The 24,979-nt window shown below is 45.0% G+C and overlaps 1 protein-coding gene across 1 annotated transcript in view; it reads right to left on the minus strand.

The window, feature by feature from the left end:
* Positions 1–9,833, minus strand: part of LOC129856882 (multiple epidermal growth factor-like domains protein 11) — a 492,683-nt gene extending 482,850 nt beyond the window's left edge. The window contains exon 1 of the mRNA XM_055924622.1: positions 9,201–9,833. The gene's annotated coding sequence lies outside the window, so the exon portion shown is untranslated. The remainder of the gene's footprint in view (positions 1–9,200) is intronic.
* Positions 9,834–24,979: the final 15,146 nt, after the last annotated feature.

Below are 24,979 nucleotides of genomic sequence, written 5' to 3' on the forward strand. Positions count from 1 at the left end.
TTGGCCGATGGTCCTGTTAAAGTCTTATTACTGAACGAGAGGTGACTTGGCTGATGATCCTGTTAAAGTCTTATTACTGACCCAGAGGTGACTTGGCTGATGATCCTGTTAAAGTCTTATTACTGAACCAGAGGTGACTTGGCTGATGATCCTGTTAAAGTCTTATTACTGACCCAGAGGTGACTTGGCTGATGAAACATATAAGAGATTAAATAAATGTTGTACAGTATGACGGGGGAGAAAGGAGTTGACGAGCGAGGGGAAGCGAACGATGCATAATTACGCAATCACCAACTGTAAATGAAGAACAGGGTCGGACCATTCTATTGTATTGTTCTATTCTAATTATAATCTCTGACTGGTATGTACCCGATATCAGACCACCAATCCCAAACAGTCTTTTCAGTCTACTCTGGTCTACTTGGTGTACACAGTGTGTGATTTAGTATCGGCAAGCAAGACCAAGACGAATGAATGCAGGTGCTGTGTTAGCGTTAGCGTTAGCGTTAGCTACAAAGATCTGAATGAAAACGACTCAGACGACGGGGGGGGGGAGAAATTAATCATTACATCTCTGATGATTATTATTCTGGTTCTGTGCCTCAGCCTGAACCTCCGACCCTCTGAGGCCCGCGATCACCACCAAATGAAACGGTGACACCGGAGAGAGGAAGGGAAAGCTACTGTTTTGGATAGAATCCAGAATGCTACAGGGACGATTTATCATCACAGAGAGAGCAGATCCTACGCCTCAAGCAGAAAAATCATCAACGCCCTCGCCTGCTTTCCTTGTTTATGTGACATGGACAGGCTCCAACTGATGACGTGAAGACGCTATGTTAAGCACAAGCTAACCTTTTTGGGGGGAGGGGACTGACTGCTGTCATATTGCCACTTACATTCATTTGAATCCCATTATTGCTTTTGTGCTGATTTCCACTATTTATCAAACACACTTGGTGCTTATAATGATGTTTGGGCTACTGATGTTTTCATCATTTGACCGTGAGTCTTGGTGACCGTACGTCTTGGTGGTTGAGGTATTTGTTTTGGCCTGGTGTCCCAGGTCTAAACCAGCACCTGATTAGAGGGGAATCACCCACCTGGTGTCCCGGGTCTAAATCAGTCCCTGATTAGAGGGGGAATCATCCACCTGGTGTCCCAGGTCTAAATCAGTCCCTGATTAGAGGGGAATCACCCACCTGGTGTCCCAGGTCTAAATCAGTCCCTGATTAGAGGGGAATCACCCACCTGGTGTCCCAGGTCTAAACCAGTCTGATTAGAGGGGAATCACCCACCTGGTGTCCCAGGTCTAAATCAGTCCCTGACTAGAGGGGAATCACCCACCTGGTGTCCCAGGTCTAAATCAGTCCCTGATTAGAGGGGGAATCACCCACCTGGTGTCCCAGGTCTAAATCAGTCCCTGATTAGAGGGGAATCACCCACCTGGTGTCCCAGGTCTAAATCAGTCTGATTAGAGGGGAATCACCCACCTGGTGTCCCAGGTCTAAATCAGTCTGATTAGAGGGGAATCACCCACCTGGTGTCCCAGGTCTAAACCAGTCCCTGATTAGAGGGAGACAATGACAAAAAGGAGTTACATTTGAGGGGCCTACAGTAACATAAACTATTTAAAATGCTATTGTGTTATTTCAAATAAAATACAAATCTTATTCCAATATTACCGTCATATTTATTTATTATTTATTATTTATTATGTATTATTTATTATTTATGTATTTATTATTAACTAATTCATTATTATTAACTAATTAGTATTTATTAATTTATTTATTATTATTTATTTATTTATTTATTTATTTGCACCAAAGAAAACAAGGGATAGACAACAATACAGATTAAAATAACCGGGAAAAGGCAAATCAAATCAAGTTTATTTTATATAGCCCTTCGTACATCAGCTAACATCTCAAAGTGCTGTACAGAAACCCAGCCTAAAACCCCAAACAGCAAGCAATGCAGGTGTAGAAGCAAACGGTGTGCAGGTGTGGTTGTAAGCCCAAGGGTATATAGGAAAACCACACATGACCTTCATAAACACACCCAAATTACTATTTTGTTGCGATTGTGTAAATGTAACGGACGTGAAATGGCTAGCTAGTTAGCGGGTACGCGCTAGTAGCATTTCAATCAGTTACGTCACTTGCTCTGAGACTTAAGTAGGGTTGCCCCTTGCTCTGCAAGAGCCGTGGCCTTTGTGGAGCGATGGGTAACGATGCTTCGTGGGCGACCGTTGTTGATGTGTGCAGAAGGTCCCTGGTTCGCGCCCGTGTTGAGGCGACGGGATGGTTTAAAGTTACAACTGTTACATAAATAATACTTTAAATATATGCTGTTAGAATGTTGCAGCTGTTCTCATGTTAAATGGTCCAATGCAATAAGAATTATGTTATGTTGTGTATCATATAGTGGACTGATATATGCTGGCACTGCTTTGGTGCCCTTCCCCTCCCCCTCTCGGAGATTTTAAAAAGTATGGCTGCATTGTGGTTTTAAAATGCAGGAAATCCGTTTTCAAGGTTCACAACAACAACAACAAAAAATTGACTTTGGCACCAAGTGTATGTTGGCAAGACCACAGTCTAAACCTTTAGGAGACAATCACCCCCCCCCCACCCCATTCCTCAAGACCACAGTCTAAACCTTTAGGAGACGACCCCCCCCCCCCCCCCCCCCCCATTCCTCAAGACCACAGTCTAAACCTTCAGGAGACGATCTCCCCCCCCCCCCACCCCATTCCTCAAGACCACAGTCTAAACCTTTAGGAGACGACCCCCCCCCCCCCCCCCCCCATTCCTCAAGACCACAGTCTAAACCTTCAGGAGACGATCCCCCCCCCCACCCCATTCCTCAAGGCCACAGTCTAAACCTTTAGGAGACAGTCACCCCCATTCCTCAAGACCACAGTCTAAACCTTCAGGAGACGATCCCCCCCCCCCCCCCGCCCCATTCCTCAAGGCCACAGTCTAAACCTTTAGGAGACAGTCACCCCCATTCCTCAAGACCACAGTCTAAACCTTCAGGAGACGACCCCCCCCCCCCACCCCATTCCTCAAGACCACAGTCTAAACCTTTAGGAGACGACCCCCCCCCCCCCACCCCATTCCTCAAGGCCACAGTCTAAACCTTTAGGAGACAGTCACCCCCATTCCTCAAGACCACAGTCTAAACCTTTTGGAGACGACCCCCCCCCCCCCCCCCATTCCTCAAGACCACAGTCTAAACCTTCAGGAGACGATCCCCCCCCCCCCACCCCATTCCTCAAGGCCACAGTCTAAACCTTTAGGAGACAGTCACCCCCATTCCTCAAGACCACAGTCTAAACCTTCAGGAGACGACCCCCCCCCCCCCCACCCCATTCCTCAAGGCCACAGTCTAAACCTTTAGGAGACAGTCACCCCCATTCCTCAAGACCACAGTCTAAACCTTTTGGAGACGACCCCCCCCCCCCCACCCCATTCCTCAAGACCACAGTCTAAACCTTTTGGAGACGACCCCCTCCCCACCCCATTCCTCAAAACCACAGTCTAAACCTTTAGGAGACTTTGATTTGATTTGACTTTGATTTGATTTGATGTTGGCGCTCACAGTAAGACGCCATGACGTCCTCCTGTGTCTGTTAACCTGCATTTAGCTGGCACTTCATCACCCTCTAGTGGTTGGTAATAACACTGCACATTATAACACGCTCCGGTCCTAAAGAAATCAATAGTGATTCGATTTCCCTTCTTCTTCTCCCTCCGGGGGGCCGGTTTGAAGGACAACTATCCCACCTCATAACAGGAACACTTGACTCCTCTGTCCGTTCTAATCAACATCAACTCAACTCCCGAGACAATTTACTCTCTGAAGACAGGTAGATGGAGATTTTTCTCCGTAGGCCCGTCACTGCAGAATGGGGACACGTTCAGAAATGTGTATGGAAGGTGTGTCCGACGGACTAAGTGTCTGTCACTTTATTAATTGACACATTTTGACAGAGAGAAATCGACCTGAAATCTGCTGTTTGTTGATGATGTTTGTGTTTTTTACAGGGGAGTGGAACTGAGACCAGAGAGGAAGAGGCAAAGTGAGAGGTTCCACTCACACTTTGCGCAACAACAAAAAAATCTGTCCAAAAAATAAGCACTAGGTCTGTGTTTTATCCACTACCTGTTATCCTGCTCCCCAATAGGTCTGTGTTTTATCCACTACCTGTTATCCTGCTCCCCAATAGGTCTGTGTTTTATCCACTACCTGTTATCCTGCTCCCCAATAGGTCTGTGTTTTATCCACTACCTGTTTTACTGCTCCCCAATAGGTCTGTGTTTTATCCACTACCTGTTATCCTGCTCCCCAATAGGTCTGTGTTTTATCCACTACCTGTTACCCTGCTCCCCAATAGGTCTGTGTTTTATCCACTACCTGTTATCCTGCTCCCCAATAGGTCTGTGTTTTATCCACTACCTGTTATCCTGCTCCCCAATAGGTCTGTGTTTTATCCACTACCTGTTATCCTGCTCCCCAATAGGTCTGTGTTTTATCCACTACCTGTTATCCTGCTCCCCAATAGGTCTGTGTTTTATCCACTACCTGTTATCCTGCTCCCCAATAGGTCTGTGTTTTATCCACTACCTGTTATCCTGCTCCCCAATAGGTCTGTGTTTTATCCACTACCTTTTATCCTGCTCCCCAATAGGTCTGTGTTTTATCCACTACCTGTTATCCTGCTCCCCAATAGGTCTGTGTTTTATCCACTACCTGTTATCCTGCTCCCCAATAGGTCTGTGTTTTATCCACTACCTGTTATCCTGCTCCCCAATAGGTCTGTGTTTTATCCACTACCTGTTATCCTGCTCCCCAATAGGTCTGTGTTTTATCCACTACCTGTTATCCTGCTCCCCAATAGGTCTGTGTTTTATCCACTACCTGTTATCCTGCTCCCCAATAGGTCTGTGTTTTATCCACTACCTGTTATCCTGCTCCCCAATAGGTCTGTGTTTTATCCACTACCTTTTATCCTGCTCCCCAATAGTTCTGTGTTTTATCCACTACCTGTTATCCTGCTCCCCAATAGGTCTGTGTTTTATCCACTACCTTTTATCCTGCTCCCCAGTTGGTCTGTGTTTTATCCACTACCTGTTATCCTGCTCCCCAATAGGTCTGTGTTTTATCCACTACCTGTTATCCTGCTCCCCAATAGGTCTGTGTTTTATCCACTACCTGTTATCCTGCTCCCCAATAGGTCTGTGTTTTATCCACTACCTGTTACCCTGCTCCCCAATAGGTCTGTGTTTTATCCACTACCTGTTATCCTGCTCCCCAATAGGTCTGTGTTTTATCCACTACCTGTTAACCTGCTCCCCAATAGGTCTGTGTTTTATCCACTACCTGTTATCCTGCTCCCCAATAGGTCTGTGTTTTATCCACTACCTCTTATCCTGCTCCCCAATAGGTCTGTGTTTTATCCACTACCTGTTATCCTGCTCCCCAATAGGTCTGTGTTTTATCCACTACCTGTTATCCTGCTCCCCAATAGGTCTGTGTTTTATCCACTACCTGTTACCCTGCTCCCCAATAGGTCTGTGTTTTATCCACTACCTGTTAACCTGCTCCCCAATAGGTCTGTGTTTTATCCACTACCTGTTATCCTGCTCCCCAATAGGTCTGTGTTTTATCCACTACCTGTTATCCTGCTCCCCAATAGGTCTGTGTTTTATCCACTACCTGTTATCCTGCTCCCCAATAGGTCTGTGTTTTATCCACTACCTGTTATCCTGCTCCCCAATAGGTCTGTGTTTTATCCACTACCTGTTATCCTGCTCCCCAATAGGTCTGTGTTTTATCCACTACCTGTTATCCTGCTCCCCAATAGGTCTGTGTTTTATCCACTACCTGTTATCCTGCTCCCCAATAGGTCTGTGTTTTATCCACTACCTGTTAACCTGCTCCCCAATAGGTCTGTGTTTTATCCACTACCTGTTATCCTGCTCCCCAATAGGTCTGTGTTTTATCCACTACCTGTTATCCTGCTCCCCAATAGGTCTGTGTTTTACGAACCCAATCAGAACCATCTATCAGATGAGATCACATTCACACATCTCCATTACGTTGCATTGCATTCTGACCACGGACGTTGTCATCATAAAACCAGGAAGGTGAATCATTCTAATAAGTTTGGTCGTAATAAAATTAAATGAAAAACAAGTCATTTGTATTTTTATTTTTTTAACAACAACTATAAATACATGTAGAAAGTAATGATATCATAAAATCACCAGGATTTCTTTTTTTAAAGACAAGCATTGCTGTTGAATCAACCTTTATTATTATTATTATTATTATTATTATTATTATTATTATTTATTATAGTAGGCCTAAGGGAGGGGGTTTGGAACATATGAAATGGAAAAAAACGAGCAATTGTTACGGGTTACAGATAACTTCTAAATACGAGGTTCACCGGTATTCACCGAGGTTCTCATCTCTCGTCTCCTGATGGACACGTAGCCGACATCTTGGAGACGGTTTTACACACGTCCAAAACGGGACCTACACGGTTAAAATAATCTGGGTTTGCCTACAATGCAGAGATAAAAAAGGGGGAATGTCGTTGTTTTACTGTTTAACTCCTCTGAAACTTTATATTTTAATAAAAATTATTATTATTATTGTATTATTATTAATTATATTATTGATTGAGATTTATTTCCAAGCGGTCTCAGGAGCCAAACCCTTTATCGACAGCCTTGACTACTTCGCCATTGAATTGGACAGAAAACAGCCTTCATTGAGGAAGGGAGACTATGTATATAGACTACTATAGACTATGTTTTTAACCAAATAAAATGAGAACGGTGCGGGGGGGGGGGGAACAAAAAGCACGTTAGGCTACTCTTGTTCCATGGGCATATGGGCAGTGTCACGGCTGGATATAGGATGCATTTCAGCTGTCAGAATTCATGCCATAATCAACCGCGTTCCCGCTAAAACCAGCTGTTGGTTGGATTTAAATATCCCTATCAGCTAATTAAAATAAATTAAAATAAATTAGCATTTTAGATCACGTTTTTAGACACACCCCTCCCATTCCACTCCCGCCATCTGAGCCCCTCCCATTCCTCCCCTCCCATCTGAGCCCCTCCCATTCCTCCCCTCTCATCTGAGCCCCTCCCATCTGAGCCCCTCCCATTCCTCCCCTCCCATCTGAGCCCCTCCCATTCCTCCCCTCCCATCTGAGCCCCTCCCATTCCTCCCCTCCCATCTGAGCCCCTCCCATTCCTCCCCTCTCATCAGAGCCCCTCCCATCTGAGCCCCTCCCATTCCTCTCCTCCCATCTGAGCCCCTCCCATTCCACCCCTCCCATCTGAGCCCCTCCTATTCCTCCCCTCCCATTTCTCCCCTCCCATCTGAGCCCCTCCCATTCCACCCCTCCCATCTGAGCCCCTCCTATTCCTCCCCTCCCATCTGAGCCCCTCCCTTTCCACCCCTCCCATTCCACCCCTCCCATCTGAGCCCCTCCCAATCCTCCCCTCCCATCTGAGCCCCTCCCATTCCACCCCTCCCATTCCACCCCTCCCATCTGAGCCCCTCCCATTCCACCCCTCCCATCTGAGCCCCTCCTATTCCTCCCCTCTCATCTGAGCCCCTCCCATTCCTCCCCTCCCATCTGAGCACAAGCGAGCTGATATAAGACAGGAAAATTGCCTAACCTTGGCGTTAGAGCTGAAAAATGCCCGTGTGCCAGTTTTTACATGACAAAATTGCAACCTAACGTTAGTTTGACACTAACACCGCCTAGAACGCCAGCCGAAAATACAGTCACAAATTGCTCAGGATGAACAATAACACCATGGCAACGATGGCGACACACGTGCATCATGACACGCAGGTTAAAAATATCAAAACCAACTGTGAACCAACTATATTCATTTGGGGACAGGTTCGAAAGACATTAAGATAGATAGCTGTTACTAGCAGTTTGTCCTGGGAGATGAACATTGGGTTTTTATTTGACCCGGATCATGCATATGGACCTCTTTTTAATTGGTTCAATGTAGAATTTTGACCCCGGGATCATACAAAAAAAAACTGGTGTGTTTCTTTACTCCAATGACTGAAATCCTTGTTTTTAGGTAGTTATCTTTGATTAATATCTCCTTGTCCCTCTTTCAAGTGACCACATGGATTTGAATGCCTGAAATCTGTCTCCCGCATTCATCCGAGCCCGGGGAACAGTGGGTTAACTGCCTCGCTCAGGGGCAAAAACGGCATATTTTTTTACCTTATCTGCTCAGGGATTCTATCCGGCAACCTTAAGGTTAACTGGCCCAGCGCTCCAACCCGCCAGGCTACTTGCCGCACCTACATCCAAGAAGGAAAGGACTTACAGCGCGTGAAACGTCTCAAAAAGAACCAAGTTTTATTTTAGCGCTTGGCTACGGCAGATGTTCGTTAACAACCGAACGGAAGCGGTGTTGGAGAAATGATTGAGTAACATGTACACAACATGGGTAGTGAGGTTTGCATGTTAATAAAGGCATAGCCCGCTAGAAGATGTTAGGGGTTGTGGGTACTGAGACTTTTTTCAGGCGTGATGCAGCACCCCTAGTTCCTGCGGCTATGGTTACAGGCACATGAGAAATCTATCCTTAATATTCTAGTCTATTTTGTAGCCGGAATCAAGTTCTACTACATTACATCAAGCGGGATATTTTTTATTAATATACCAGAGCGCCTGGACAGACAATCTGTGCAATTTAAAGTAGATAGTCGTTCTGAACTAGAGTTGTCAGTCACCTCTAAGTGAATCGTATTATTTATAAGTATGCAGAACGCTAAAAAAACAGAGGATGTTTAAGGACCCGATCATTCAATAAGTACACAGCAGCAATAACCAACCTATTGCACACAAATCAGTCTATCATTTTTTTTTTATATATATATATATATATATACGAAACCGAGAGATAAAACATAAAGAAAATGCTGACAGACTGAATGAATATCCCATTCTCGCCACCTCCTCCTCGTCTCAGGGCATGCTGTATATTACTGACCCGACTAAACACAGACCACAAAGCAGGCGTATCTGGCAACATATTATCACAGAACATTTTGATTTAAAAAAAAAAACAGATATACACGAAAACATAAAAGAATAAGAGTTATTAAAAAGGGTGAAAAAAAAGGCAACTTACCGTTAGAAGACGTGAGATTCTTATCGACGACTTGAAAGTAACTGTTAATAGCCAGAAAGGTTCGTTCTCGGTAACGTTAGGCGATCGGACTACAAGGCAACAGACAACATAAATAATACGCTTTTCAAGGCAGAAAAAAAAGAGAGAAGAATGTTGTATATGGACTTTCGAGAAGATTTAGTGTAGAGCGGGGGGAAACAAAAGGAAATGTACCGAAGTCAATTCAGAGACAAGTATGTGTGTAACAGCGAAGAGATGAGAAGCATCCCTCCCTTCTCGGCAGTACGTCTCCTCTCCTCCCGCTGAGCAGAGCGCGGCCCACTTTAAACTTCTGGGACGTCACCACAGAGCGCTGCTGAGGTTGCAGGCAAACAACTGGCCCACAGCCACGTCCAATACATATTTCTGTCGACTTTCTTACCGCTCCGTATTTTTTAAATATTTTTTTTCAAATGAGAAAGTGCTCATTCAAAATAAAATCCATCCATCCCCAACCTAAAAAAAACTTCTCAAACAAAACAATCAAAATGTATGGATTTTGTCAATCTGAAGCAAATAAACCACCATTTTTTTGTATCTATCACTCACATCAAACACCGTCGTCTAAATTAAATATGTTGTTGATCAAAACATCAAATAAAATAATATGTGGTGCTGCTGTAGGGCAAACTGCCAACGCACCCTGCTGGCTGGCCTGAATAATATTCACCTCCCTCTGACTGCTGCTCATTATACTGCTGTTTGCTGAGCCAGGCTGAGAGAGAGAGAGAGAGAGAGAGAGAGAGAAGAGAGAGAGAGAGAGAGAGAGAGAGAGAGAGAGAGAGAGAGAGAGAGAGAAGAGAGAGAGAGAGAGAGAGAGAGAGAGAGAGAGAGAGAGAGCGAGAGAGACAGAGAGAGAGAGAGAAAGAGAGAGAGAGAGAGAGAGAGAGAGAGAGAGAGAGAGAGAGAGAGAGAGAGAGAGAGAGAGAGAGAGAGAGAGGGAGACAGAGAGAGAGAGAGAGGGGGAGACAGAGAGAGAAGAGAAAGAAAGAGAGAGAGAGACAGGAGAGACAGGAGAGAAAGAGAAAGAGAGAGAGAAAGGACAACATTGTTACTCTGATAAGAGGAAGATATTCTCTCATCCAACCCTCCCTGGGTATCAATCTGAGATGTGCATTTGTCTATTTGTCCCTAAATAAACCTAAAGATCATTGCCGAAATCTAAGGGACTCTTTTTTCTAGTGGGTGGAAAATATAGGCTTTGTCCCAAATAGCACAGTAAGCCACTGTGGTAAAGTTGTTTTTATATTAAAGATTTGCTCATCAATACTTCTTCTACAGAACATGCTAGGATGATAAGACATATTCTGGATCAGCTGACAAGCTAGAAAAAGCTGCATTTACATTTAAGTCATTTAGCAGACATTCTTATCCAGAGCGACTTACAAATTGGAAAGTTCATACATATTCATCCTGGTCACCCCGTGGGAATTGAACCCTGGTCGTCCCGTGGGAATTGAACCCACAACCCTGGCGTTGCAAGCGCCATGCTCTACCAACTGAGCCACACGGGACCACATCACTGCATCACTCTCTGTTCCGTTCTGTTTTGTTTTTAAAAAGGGTCTTTACAGTCATTTCCAATGGCTGATTCTAAGTTTATTCGGCAGAGTCAACCGTTGGAAATGACTGTGAAGACCCTTGTTGAAAAGCACAACGGAACAGAGAAAACAAGGGGTGTAGTTTGTCTTAAAAGTGCAATTGGAACCGAGTTTTAACTGAACAACGTCAATCACATGACATAGAACAACTGTAATAAGTTCAGGGACATTTCCTCTTCAAATGAACCACAATTACTTTTGTATTTTTTTTTATTTTTTTTAACTTTGTCAATTTATTATGAATTTTTATAAAATGTATACAGAAAAAATTATAAAAACGGAACATGTAAAGTGTTGGTTTCATGAGCTGAAATAAAATAACCATATAGCTTTGCGTTTATATTTTTGTTCAGTACATTAAAAATACTTCCTTAAAACTTCCATCGCTTCCAACCCACAAGACTTTCTTGAATACAACCAGCTGTTATTGGTTCAATTTGTAAGGACCGAAGCCGAGAGATGAGAAGCAGGTACAGGGAGTCAAACATTTAATCCGGAACAGACAGGGAACGAGACAGGAACAGTGTCAGCACACGCCTATACAAGGACATATGAACATTCATGCAGAAGCAGGGAACAGAGCGAGGAACAGACAGATATAGGGAAGGTAATGACAGAGGTAATTGAGTACAGGTGAGTCCAATAATCGCTGATGCGCGTGACGGGGGGAGGCAGGTGTGCGTAATGATGATGGTAGGAGTGCGTAATGATGATGGTAGTAGTACGTAATGATGATGATAGGAGTGTGTAATGATGATGGTAGGTGTGTGTAATGATGATGGTAGGAGTGTGTAATGATGATGGTAGGAGTGTGTAATGATGATGGTAGGTGTGTGTAATGATGATGGTAGGAGTGTGTAATGTTGATGGTAGGAGTGCGTAATGATGATGGTAGGAGTGCGTAATGATGATGGTTGGAATAAGTAATGATGATGGTAGGAGTGCGTAATGATGATGGTAGGAGTGTGTAATGATGATGGTAGGATTGCGTAATGATGATGGTAGGAGTGCGTAATGATGATGGTAGGAGTGCGTAATGATGATGGTAGGAGTGTGTAATGATGATGGTAGGAGTGTGTAATTGTGGTGGAGCGGGGGAAGAGCGGGAGCAGGAATAACTCAATTACCTCTTCCCTCCAACAACGGATATAACTTTAATATAACTTTAATATTTTTTTACGTTGTCTATTTCCTATCAATTTAAATTGACTTCAATTTTTTTTAAATACTTTCTTAAAACTTGAATAACTTCCATCCAATATGACTTGTGTTATGAAACCAATAACTAGCCTACTGATACTCTACCTCTTAGGTCTAGCTTCTTGGTCTGTAACCTGAATCATTATGTCTAGTGGTCCTCGGTCTAGTTACGTGGTCTGTAACCTGACTCGTTATGTCTAGGGGTCCTAGCTACATGGTCTGTAACCTGATTCATTATGTCTAGGGGTCCTCGGTCTAGCTACATGGTCTGTAACCTGACTCATTATGTTTAGGTGTCCTAGTTACATGGTCTGTAACCTGACTGTCTAGGGGTCCTAGCTACATGGTCTGTAACCTGACTCATTATGTCTAGTGGTCCTAGTTACATGGTCTGTAACCTGACTCATTATGTCTAGGGGTCCTAGCTACATGGTCTGTAACCTGACTCATTATGTCTAGGGGTCCTAGTTACATGGTCTGTAACCTGACTCGTTATGTCTAGGGGTCCTAGCTACATGGTCTGTTACCTGACTCATTATGTCTAGAGGTCCTAGCTACATGGTCTGTAACCTGACTCATTATGTCTAGGGGTCCTAGCTACATGGTCTGTTACCTGACTCATTATGTCTAGGAGTCTTAGCTACAAGGTCTGTAACCTGACTCATTATGTCTAGAGGTCCTAGTTACATGGTCTGTAACCTGACTCATTATGTCTAGAGGTCCAAGTTACATGGTCTGTAACCTGACTCATTATGTCTAGAGGTCCGAGTTACATGGTCTGTAACCTGACTCATTATGTCTAGAGGTCCTAGTTACATGGTCTGTAACCTGACTCATTATGTCTAGAGGTCTTAGCTACATGGTCTGTAACCTGACTCATTATGTCTAGGGGTCCTAGTTACATGGTCTGTAACCTGACTCATTATGTCTAGAGTTCCTAGCTACATGCTCTGTAACCTGACTCATTATGTCTAGGGGTCCTAGTTACATGGTCTGTAACCTGACTCATTATGTCTAGAGGTCCTAGTTACATGGTCTGTAACCTGACTCATTATGTCTAGAGGTCCTAGTTACATGGTCTGTAACCTGACTCATTATGTCTAGGAGTCTTAGCTACATGGTCTGTAACCTGACTCATTATGTCTAGAGGTCCTAGTTACATGGTCTGTAACCTGACTCATTATGTCTAGGAGTCTTAGCTACATGGTCTGTAACCGGACTCATTATGTCTAGGGGTCCTAGTTACATGGTCTGTAACCTGACTCATTATGTCTAGAGGTCCTAGTTACATGGTCTGTAACCTGACTCATTATGTCTAGGAGTCTTAGCTACATGGTCTGTAACCGGACTCATTATGTCTAGGGGTCCTAGTTACATAGTCTGTAACCTGACTCATTATGTCTAGAGGTCCTAGTTACATGGTCTGTAACCTGACTCATTATGTCTAGAAGTCTTAGCTACATGGTCTGTAACCGGACTCATTATGTCTAGGGGTCCTAGTTACATGGTCTGTAACCTGACTCATTATGTCTAGAGGTCCTAGTTACATGGTATGTAACCTGACTCATTATGTCTAGAGGTCCTAGCTACATGGTCTGTAACCTGACTCATTATGTCTAGGGGTCCTAGTCCTAGCTACATGGTCTGTAACCTGACTCATTATGTCTAGGGGTCCTAGTTACATGGTTTGTAACCTGACTCATTATGTCTAGGGGTCCTAGTTACATGGTCTGTAACCTTACTCATTATGTCTAGGGGTCCTAGTTACATGGTTTGTAACCTGACTCATTATGTCTAGGGGTCCTAGTTACATGGTCTGTAACCTGACTCATTATGTCTAGGGGTCCTAGCTACATGGTCTGTAACCTGACTCATTATGTCTAGGGGTCCTAGCTACATGGTCTGTAACCTGACTGTCTAGAGGTCCTAGTTACATGGTCTGTAACCTGACTCATTATGTCTAGGGGTCCTAGTTACATGGTCTGTAACCTGACTCATTATGTCTAGGGGTCCTAGCTACATGGTCTGTAACCTGACTCGTTATGTCTAGAGGTCCTAGTTACATGGTCTGTAACCTGACTCATTATGTCCTGTGGTCCTAGTTACATGGTCTGTAACCTGACTCATTATGTCTAGGGGTCCTAGCTACATGGTCTGTAACCTGACTCATTATGTCTAGACGTCCTAGCTACATGGTCTGTAACCTGACTCATTATGTCCTGTGGTCCTAGTTACATGGTCTGTAACCTGACTCATTATGTCTAGGGGTCCTAGCTACATGGTCTGTAACCTGACTGTCTAGGGGTCCTAGCTACATGGTCTGTAACCTGACTCATTATGTCTAGAGGTCCGAGTTACATGGTCTGTAACCTGACTCATTATGTCTAGAGGTCCTAGCTACATGGTCTGTAACCTGACTCATTATGTCTAGGGGTCCTAGTCCTAGCTACATGGTCTGTAACCTGACTCATTATGTCTAGGGGTCCTAGTTACATGGTTTGTAACCTGACTCATTATGTCTAGGGGTCCTAGTTACATGGTCTGTAACCTGACTCATTATGTCTAGGGGTCCTAGTTACATGGTTTGTAACCTGACTCATTATGTCTAGGGGTCCTAGTTACATGGTCTGTAACCTGACTCATTATGTCTAGGGGTCCTAGCTACATGGTCTGTAACCTGACTCATTATGTCTAGGGGTCCTAGCTACATGGTCTGTAACCTGACTGTCTAGAGGTCCTAGTTACATGGTCTGTAACCTGACTCATTATGTCTAGGGGTCCTAGCTACATGGTCTGTAACCTGACTCATTATGTCTAGGGGTCCTAGCTACATGGTCTGTAACCTGACTCGTTATGTCTAGAGGTCCTAGTTACATGGTCTGTAACCTGACTCATTATGTCCTGTGGTCCTAGTTACATGGTCTGTAACCTGACTCATTATGTCTAGGGGTCCTAGCTACATGGTCTGTAACCTGACTCAGTATGTCTAGACGTCCTAGCTACATGGTCTGTAACCTGACTCATTATGTCCTGTGGTCCTAGTTACATGGTCTGTAACCTGACTCATTATGTCTAGGGGTCCTAGCTACATGGTCTGTAACCTGACTGTCTAGGGGTCCTAGCTACATGGTCTGTAACCTGACTCATTATGTCTAGAGGTCTGAGTTACATGGTCTGTAACCTGACTCATTATGTCTAGGGGTCCTAGTTACATGGTCTGTAACCCGACTCATTATGTCTAGGGGTCCTAGTTACATGGTCTGTAACCTGACTCATTATGTCTAGGGGTCCTAGTTACATGGTCTGTAACCTGACTCATTATGTCTAGGGGTCCTAGTTACATGGTCTGTAACCTGACTCATTATGTCTAGGGGTCCTAGTTACATGGTCTGTAACCTGACTCATTATGTCTAGGGGTCCTAGCTACATGGTCTGTAACCTGACTCATTATGTCTAGGGGTCCTAGTTACATGGTCTGTAACCTGACTCATTATGTCTAGAGGTCCTAGCTACATGGTCTGTAACCTGACTCATTATGTCTAGGGGTCCTAGTTACATGGTCTGTAACCTGACTCATTATGTCTAGGGGTCCTAGTTACATGGTCTGTAACCTGACTGATTATGTATAGGAGTCTTAGCTACATGGTCTGTAACCTGACTCATTATGTCTAGAGGTCCTAGTTACATGGTCTGTAACCTGACTCATTATGTCTAGGGGTCCTAGTTACATGGTCTGTAACCTGACTCATTATGTCTAGGGGTCCTAGCTACACGGTCTGTAACCTGACTCATTATGTCTAGGGGTCCTAGTTACATGGTCTGTAACCTGACTCATTATGTCTAGACGTCCTAGCTACATGGTCTGTAACCTGACTCGTTATGTCTAGGGGTCCTAGCTACATGGTCTGTAACCTGACTCGTTATGTCTAGAGGTCCTAGTTACATGGTCTGTAACCTGACTCGTTATGTCTAGGTGTCCTAGCTACATGGTCTGTAACCTGACTCGTTATGTCTAGAGGTCCTAGTTACATGGTCTGTAACCTGACTCATTATGTCCTGTGGTCCTAGCTACATGGTCTGTAACCTGACTCGTTATGTCTAGCGGTCCTCGTTACATTTCCTTGGTCCAGGGCTGCTCTGTCTCTCTAGGGGTCCTCGTTCCTTGGTCCAGGGCTGCTCTGTCTCTCTTAACCTCCTGTGCATCCAGCACAAACAGATTATTATCTGTTCAATTGTGTCAAAAAATAAATATATCTCAAAGTAAAACAACGAATACACATGCCCAACTAAAGAGTTTAACTAACATAAAGAAACAAAAAGGCAGGCTGAGAAGCTTCTGGCCTCCTCTCTCTCCCAGACTGACAATAAATCCTATTTACTCATACCTGTGTGCAAATAAAGGCTTGGCTCAGCACTTAGACTTGGTTGCTGCTGCCCTCTGGAGGATGGATTGTAGAAGTGTATCCTGGATAGTGTGTTTATATCTTAACACTAACCTTCCAAACATATTATAATACTTGATAAGAGGGAAGAGGTCCCTGAACCAACATATAATTAAATATTTGTTATTTATTTAACCTTTATTTAACCAGGAAAGTCAGTTAAAAAAATTCTTATTTACAATGACGGCCTGACCTTGAAGACGCTGGGTCCAATTGTGCGCCGCACTACGGGACTCCCAATCAGAGCCAGCTGTGATATAACCTGGATTTGAACTAGGTACTGCAGTGATGCCTCATGCACTAAAACGCCGTGTTTTAGACCCCTGAGCCATTCGAGATTTCAGTTGGGTAGTATTCATCCAACAATAATTACTTTAACGATTTTTGACTTTGTCTATTTTTTATGAGTTTTATTTCACTTTATGTCAAAAGGATTTCCTTAAAACGTCAACAGCTTCCACCCCATATGACTTTCATGAACACAACCAATTGTTGTTATATTGCAACGACCCTGAGTTTATTAACGCGGATATCGACTCTACCGCTCGAGCATGCATTTGGGGCACAGTCGATAGCGCGCTGGACTTCGGGCTTGAAGGTCGAGGGTTCGAGACCAGCTCCCTGCCTGTTTCATTACAATAAATTCAGACAAGAAATCCCTCCAATCAACCGCGATTACTTGTCACCTAATTTCCATGGATTGTTCTCTTCTCAAAGAAGAGGTCTCTGAAAAATGAGCACTGTTACATGCACACAATAATACGATTCATGTGGCTAGTCAGATGAAAATAATAGTTTGTTTAAAAGCGTTTACATGCTTTTCAAGAATAACGATTTCCCCAATAATCCTGTTTCCATGGACACATCTGAAATCAGGTGACCTGATGGGACTTTTAATAAATGCAGAAAATCACCACTCAAAATAAATGTTCTACCACAGTGACCATGATATTTTTACGAAATCTTTTTTGATTCTGAGTTTGGACTTGTATGTGAAAACTATTCATAAGATGCAAGACTTTCAGTTTTTCCTAAAACACTTCACTCGCGCGGAAGAGGGAGGTTTTAACGCCACGGATGCTGGATCATGCGCTGATCAAACACATCGCTGGAACTCTGATTCAGGTGTTTACATATCCTAATAATTCCAAAGATTGCTCTGAAAACCAGGTGTTTAAATCAACGTATCCTTACATCGATTTTGACCTTACGCTGATTAAAATAAGCAGAGTAAGGTGTTTTAAGGTAATTTCCACACAGCTAAAATCTGTTTAATATTGAATTATTACTGTGCATGTAAATGTAACGGATGTGAAATGGCTAGCTAGTTAGCAGGTACGCGCTAGTAGCATTTCAATCAGTTATGTCACTTGCTCTGAGACTTAAGTAGTGTTGCCCCAAGGGCCGCGGCCTTTGTGGAGCGATGGGTAACGACCGTGCTTCGTGGGCGACCGTTGTTGATGTGTGCAGAGGGTCCCTGGTTCGCGCCCGTGTCGGGACGAGTGGACGGTTTAAAGTTACATCTGTGACATTGATGCTGTTGACCCGGATCACTGGTTGCTGCGGAAAAAGGAGGAGGTTGAAAGGGGGGGTGAGTGTAACGGATGTGAAATGGCTAGCTAGTTAGCGGGTACGCGCTAGTAGCATTTCAATCAGTTACGTCACTTGCTCTGAGACTTAAGTAGTGTTGCCCCTTGCTCTGCAAGGGCCGCGGCCTTTGTGGAGCGATGGGTAACGACCGTTGTTGATGTGTGCAGAGGGTCCCTGGTTCGCGCCTGTGTCGGGGCGAGGGGACGGTTTAAAGTTATACTGTTACATGAACATACTCATGGTCAAATGGGTTTGAGATCTTTATGTGTTAAAAGCTTCACTCAAAGTCTGGAGATCTGACCAAACACAAGCACATCCACCCCGAGGAGAGGCCATTTACACAAGCACATCCACCCCGAGGAGAGGCCATTTACACAAGCACATCCACCCCGAGGAGAGGCCATTTACACAAGCACATCCACCCCGAGGAGAGGATATTTACACAAGCACATCCACCCCGAGGAGAGGCCATTTACACAAGCACATCCACCCCGAGGAGAGGCCATTTACACAAGCACATCCACCCCGAGGAGAGGCCATTTACACAAGCACATCCACCCCGAGGAGAGGCCATTTACACAAGCACATCCACCCCGAGGAGAGGCCATTTACACAAGCACATCCACCCCGAGGAGAGGCCATTTACACAAGCACATCCACCCCGAGGAGAGGATATTTACACAAGCACATCCACCCCGAGGAGAGGATATTTACACAAGCACATCCACCCCGAGGAGAGGCCATTTACACAAGCACATCCACCCCGAGAAGAGGCCATTTACACAAGCACATCCACCCCGAGGAGAGGCCATTTACACAAGCACATCCACCCCGAGGAGAGGCCATTTACACAAGCACATCCACCCCGAGGAGAGGCCATTTACACAAGCACATCCACCCCGAGGAGAGGCCATTTACACAAGCACATCCACCCCGAGGAGAGGCCATTTACACAAGCACATCCACCCCGAGGAGAGGCCATTTACACAAGCACATCCACCCCGAGGAGAGGCCATTTACACAAGCACATCCACCCCGAGGAGAGGCCATTTACACAAGCACATCCACCCCGAGGAGAGGCCATTTACACAAGCACATCCACCCCGAGGAGAGGCCATTTACACAAGCACATCCACCCCGAGGAGAGGCCATTTACACAAGCACATCCACCCCGAGGAGAGGCCATTTACACAAGCACATCCACCCCGAGGAGAGGCCATTTACACAAGCACATCCACCCCGAGGAGAGGCCATTTACACAAGCACATCCACCCCGAGGAGAGGCCATTTACACAAGCACATCCACCCCGAGGAGAGGCCATTTACACAAGCACATCCACCCCGAGGAGAGGATATTTACACAAGCACATCCACCCCGAGGAGAGGCCATTTACACAAGCACATCCACCCCGAGGAGAGGCCATTTACACAAGCACATCCACCCCGAGGAGAGGCCATTTACACAAGCACATCCACCCCGAGGAGAGGCCATTTACACAAGCACATCCACCCCGAGGAGAGGCCATTTACACAAGCACATCCACCCCGAGGAGAGGCCATTTACACAAGCACATCCACCCCGAGGAGAGGATATTTACACAAGCACATCCACCCCGAGGAGAGGCCATTTACACAAGCACATCCACCCCGAGGAGAGGCCATTTACACAAGCACATCCACCCCGAGGAGAGGCCATTTACACAAGCACATCCACCCCGAGGAGAGGCCATTTACACAAGCACATCCACCCCGAGGAGAGGCCATTTACACAAGCACATCCACCCCGAGGAGAGGCCATTTACACAAGCACATCCACCCCGAGGAGAGGCCATTTACACAAGCACATCTACCCCGAGGAGAGGCCATTTACACAAGCACATCCACCCCGAGGAGAGGATATTTACACAAGCACATCCACCCCGAGGAGAGGCCATTTACACAAGCACATCCACCCCGAGGAGAGGCCATTTACACAAGCACATCCACCCCGAGGAGAGGCCATTTACACAAGCACATCCACCCCGAGGAGAGGCCATTTACACAAGCACATCCACCCCGAGGAGAGGCCATTTACACAAGCACATCCACCCCGAGGAGAGGCCATTTACACAAGCACATCCACCCCGAGGAGAGGCCATTTACACAAGCACATCCACCCCGAGGAGAGGCCATTTACACAAGCACATCCACCCCGAGGAGAGGCCATTTACACAAGCACATCCACCCCGAGGAGAGGCCATTTACACAAGCACATCCACCCCGAGGAGAGGCCATTTACACAAGCACATCTACCCCGAGGAGAGGCCATTTACACAAGCACATCCACCCCGAGGAGAGGCCATTTACACAAGCACATCCACCCCGAGGAGAGGCCATTTACACAAGCACATCCACCCCGAGGAGAGGACATTTACACAAGCACATCCACCCCGAGGAGAGGCCATTTACACAAGCACATCCACCCCGAGGAGAGGCCATTTACACAAGCACATCCACCCCGAGGAGAGGCCATTTACACAAGCACATCCACCCCGAGGAGAGGATATTTACACAAGCACATCCACCCCGAGGAGAGGCCATTTACACAAGCACATCCACCCCGAGGAGAGGCCATTTACACAAGCACATCCACCCCGAGGAGAGGCCATTTACACAAGCACATCCACCCCGAGGAGAGGCCATTTACACAAGCACATCCACCCCGAGGAGAGGCCATTTACACAAGCACATCCACCCCGAGGAGAGGCCATTTACACAAGCACATCCACCCCGAGGAGAGGCCATTTACACAAGCACATCCACCCCGAGGAGAGGCCATTTACACAAGCACATCCACCCCGAGGAGAGGCCATTTGAAGGTGCTGAATACCACCGACGGTTTCTCTCGTTGGTTGACAAGCAATTTACGTTTTTCATTACGGGGGAACTACCTTCTTCTAGAACCTTCTCTGGTTATAAAGGCCTATATGGCATCGATACGAGTCAGAAACATTCATTCTGGTGACAACATTGAATAATGAATAGGAGGATCATTTTGGTTATAAAATCAGTCTCGTCCAAAAACGAGATTTGGAAGTGAATGCGTCACAACAGGTATTGATTACTCACTTTTACCAATGATGTCTAATTGCCCAGACACAACAGGGGCGTGGTCCTGCCACAAGCTGACGTGTTGTGGAAATGTTGCTAAGTCTGCAATGCTAATGTAACGGATGTGAAATGGCTAGCTAGTTAGCGGTGGTGTGCGCTACTAGCGTTTCAATCAGTTACGTCACTTGCCCTGAAACCTAGAAGTAGTGTTTCCCCTTTGCTCTGCAAGGGCCGTGGCTTTTGTGGAGCGATGGGTAACGATGCTTCGTGGGTGTCAGTTGTTGATGTGTGCAGAAGGTCCCTGGTTCGCGCCCATGTCGGGGCGAGGGGACGTACTAAAGTTATACTGTTACACTAAGCATAGTAGTGAAAATGGGCTTCCATAAAGTTGGTGCAAACTTTAATACGTTCAACAATATTGTGCAAGATGTCAAGGAATGGATTTACATACAACAAACATTGATGGCGGTGACTGGCGTGAGCTAGCTAGCTACAGTATGATACTGTAGCGAGCTTTATATATACCACAGAAGAATGAAGAGCGACGCCACGGCTGATGGCTGTGACTGGTGTGTGGTGAGTAACTAGCTACAGTATGATACTGTAGTGATCTTTATATGTACCACAGAAGAACCAAGAAATGAAGAGCAACGCCACGGCTGACTTTTTGGGCTTTTATGTAGATCTGCAATTACATTATGAAAAGACATGACAGGAAGATCATCAGTCTCCAATGCACCATCTGACAAGTTGTTCTTTAGAGGAGCATGAAGAACGGTAAAACACATATCCTGTCTCACATCTCCAATACATTTCTTGGTGCTTTCAGCGTTGATAGTATTCAAATACAACAACTCATGTACACAAAAACACTGTAATATAAACAAGCTATAACATTAAATTGCATTTATCCCGTTTAGACCTTAGAGGGCTAAAACTACATCTCCCATAATGCAACGCCAGCATCTGTAAAACTATTATCAATAACAACGACAGAAGTCTGAAAGTTACATGTTTCAATAGTCTCACACTCCCTTATAACAATACCTATAGCATTAACTTTCGGATGCTTTATTTATTTAACGTTATGGACTTCTAGTCTGCGACAAATACCTTTCTCTCTCAGCGTTTTTCTCAGACCGAGGAGAACCGGAGCTACGGGTAGTACCAAGGTGTTAGTAGGTGACGTAACCACCCAGATGAAATAAAATACATTTTAATGAAATAAAAACCGAAGATGTTAATATCATCCAGCTACTGTAGCTGCCTAGTTAACATCAACAGGCAACACTAGTAGTGCAACAATTGAAAATAGAAACTAAAAGTAAAATTACTGGCGATCATAGCGATCTGACACCCCCCTCCTGTCTGAACTTGGAATATTCCTGTTCGCAGGCTTGGGCCACTGACCCATAAAACCTGGATATTCTCTTCTGCGTTGTGTACTATTCTAATAATTTAAAGTTTGATGGAATAATAACATTTTTAACTCTCCAACAAGATAACTAGCCAAATACATAGCCTCTCCCTAATGTGTAATGTGATATCATAGAGAGGAATATTTGCATAGCTAATGATAGGATGTAACGTTAGCTAGCTTGCTATCGATACAAGTTCATCTCAATCTGGTTAACTGACAAGATCTCTGCTAGCTAATGTTAGCTAGCCAATTCATTTAAACTCAGACAAAGATATTGATAACTAACCCGGATTTCCAAGTTAAGTAGCTAGCTACGTTTATGAGAACAGGCAGGTTGTTTGGGTTAGCGCTTGCTCTCGATATAACTCGGGCCCTTACTGTAATGGGAGTCATGATCAACGGCTAGGTTAGTTGGCACTAGCTAGTTAGCATTCGGGAGCTTCGTCTGCTACTAGTGCTAAAACATACATGTTCTCCTAAAAAAATCTATTGTGTATTTTCAACGGCAAAAAATACATGAAAGGTGGTACTTGTCTAGCCTGAGTACCAGTCTTCTTTATCTAACAGGCTACAAATACGTGTCAACAAGCATTCAGCAACTTAACAGTACACAGCTGGTTGCATAGTAACCGGGTCAGCGCTACTGGCCTGAATCTATTCTGTACTTAGTCACTCTGTTTAGTATAATTACTTCCAAACTGGAGAAGTTATTTTTTATCTCTATATGTTTATTGAGTGGTTATATACAGTAGCAGGCTACTTACAAAAACCTGGTGGATTTGTTGTTCAGCAGTGTTATGGGAACTCTCCAACGATATCAGGAGCAGAAGGCTGAGGCAGAACTTGGCAAGACACGAGTCACATTTCAGGTTGGTCAAATTGTTCTGGTTATAGGTCAAAATACGATCACTTGTCTGCCCTGGAATTCACCTAACAACCATCAATAATGTAATCAGTGCTGTGTTTTCTACAGATGGAGGACAGGAGAGATGGGTTGTCATGGAGTCCCCTGACTAACAGACAGGTTGATACAGATGGAGGACAGGAGAGATGGGTTGTCATGGAGTCCCCTGACTAACAGACAGGTTGATACAGATGGAGGACAGGAGAGATGGGTTGTCATGGAGTCCCCTGACTAACAGACAGGTTGATACAGATGGAGGACAGGAGAGATGGGTTGTCATGGAGTCCCCTGACTAACAGACAGGTTGATACAGATGGAGGACAGGAGAGATGGGTTGTCATGGAGTCCCCTGACTAACAGACAGGCAGACGGGGTCCTTAAAGGAGAGGTTTGAGAACTAATACGGCTAAACACTGAGTGTACAAAACATTAAGAACACCTGCTCTTTCCATGACAGACTGACCAGGTGAATCCAGGTGACAGCTATGATCCCTTATTGATGTTGTTAAATCCACTTCAATCAGTGTAGATGAAGGGGAGGAGACAGGATATGAAGGGGAGGAGACAGGATATAAAGGGGAGGAGACAGGGTATGAAGGGGAGGAGACAGGGTATGAAGGGGAGGAGACAGGATATGAAGGGGAGGAGACAGGATATAAAGGGGAGGAGACAGGGTATGAAGGGGAGGAGACAGGGTATGAAGGGGAGGAGACAGGATATGAAGGGGAGGAGACAGGATATGAAGGGGAGGAGACAGGGTATGAAGGGGAGGAGACAGGATATGAAGGGGAGGAGACAGGGTATGAAGGGGAGGAGACAGGATATGAAGGGGAGGAGACAGGATATAAAGGGGAGGAGACAGGGTATGAAGGGGAGGAGACAGGGTATGAAGGGGAGGAGACAGGATATGAAGGGGAGGAGACAGGGTATGAAGGGGAGGAGACAGGGTATGAAGGGGAGGAGACAGGATATGAAGGGGAGGAGACAGGATATGAAGGGGAGGAGACAGGGTATGAAGGGGAGGAGACAGGATATGAAGGGGAGGAGACAGGGTATGAAGGGGAGGAGACAGGATATGAAGGGGAGGAGACAGGGTATGAAGGGGAGGAGACAGGATATAAAGGGGAGGAGACAGGATATAAAGGGGAGGAGACAGGATATAAAGGGCAGGAGACAGGATATGAAGGGGAGGAGACAGGATATAAAGGGGAGGAGACAGGATATGAAGGGGAGGAGACAGGATAGCCCTTTGCTGCAGTCAAAGACCAAAGTGCCTTTTTTGCCCTCATGGATGTAATGTTATTAATATTTTTCATCATGAATAAAGATTATAATTTTTTAAATGATGAGATACAGTGTTTCTACGTCAAACAGTTGTGTTATGTTTCAGTCTTCTGTGATATATATAAAGTGTAATATTGGGATGCAAACTTAAAATGTAATATTTTTCAACTCTATCTGACATGGTCTTCTTATTTTTAAACCCATAACCA

The sequence above is a fragment of the Salvelinus fontinalis genome, chromosome 6 (genome assembly GCF_029448725.1).
Source record: "Salvelinus fontinalis isolate EN_2023a chromosome 6, ASM2944872v1, whole genome shotgun sequence".
In the NCBI taxonomy this organism is placed as follows: domain Eukaryota; kingdom Metazoa; phylum Chordata; class Actinopteri; order Salmoniformes; family Salmonidae; genus Salvelinus; species Salvelinus fontinalis.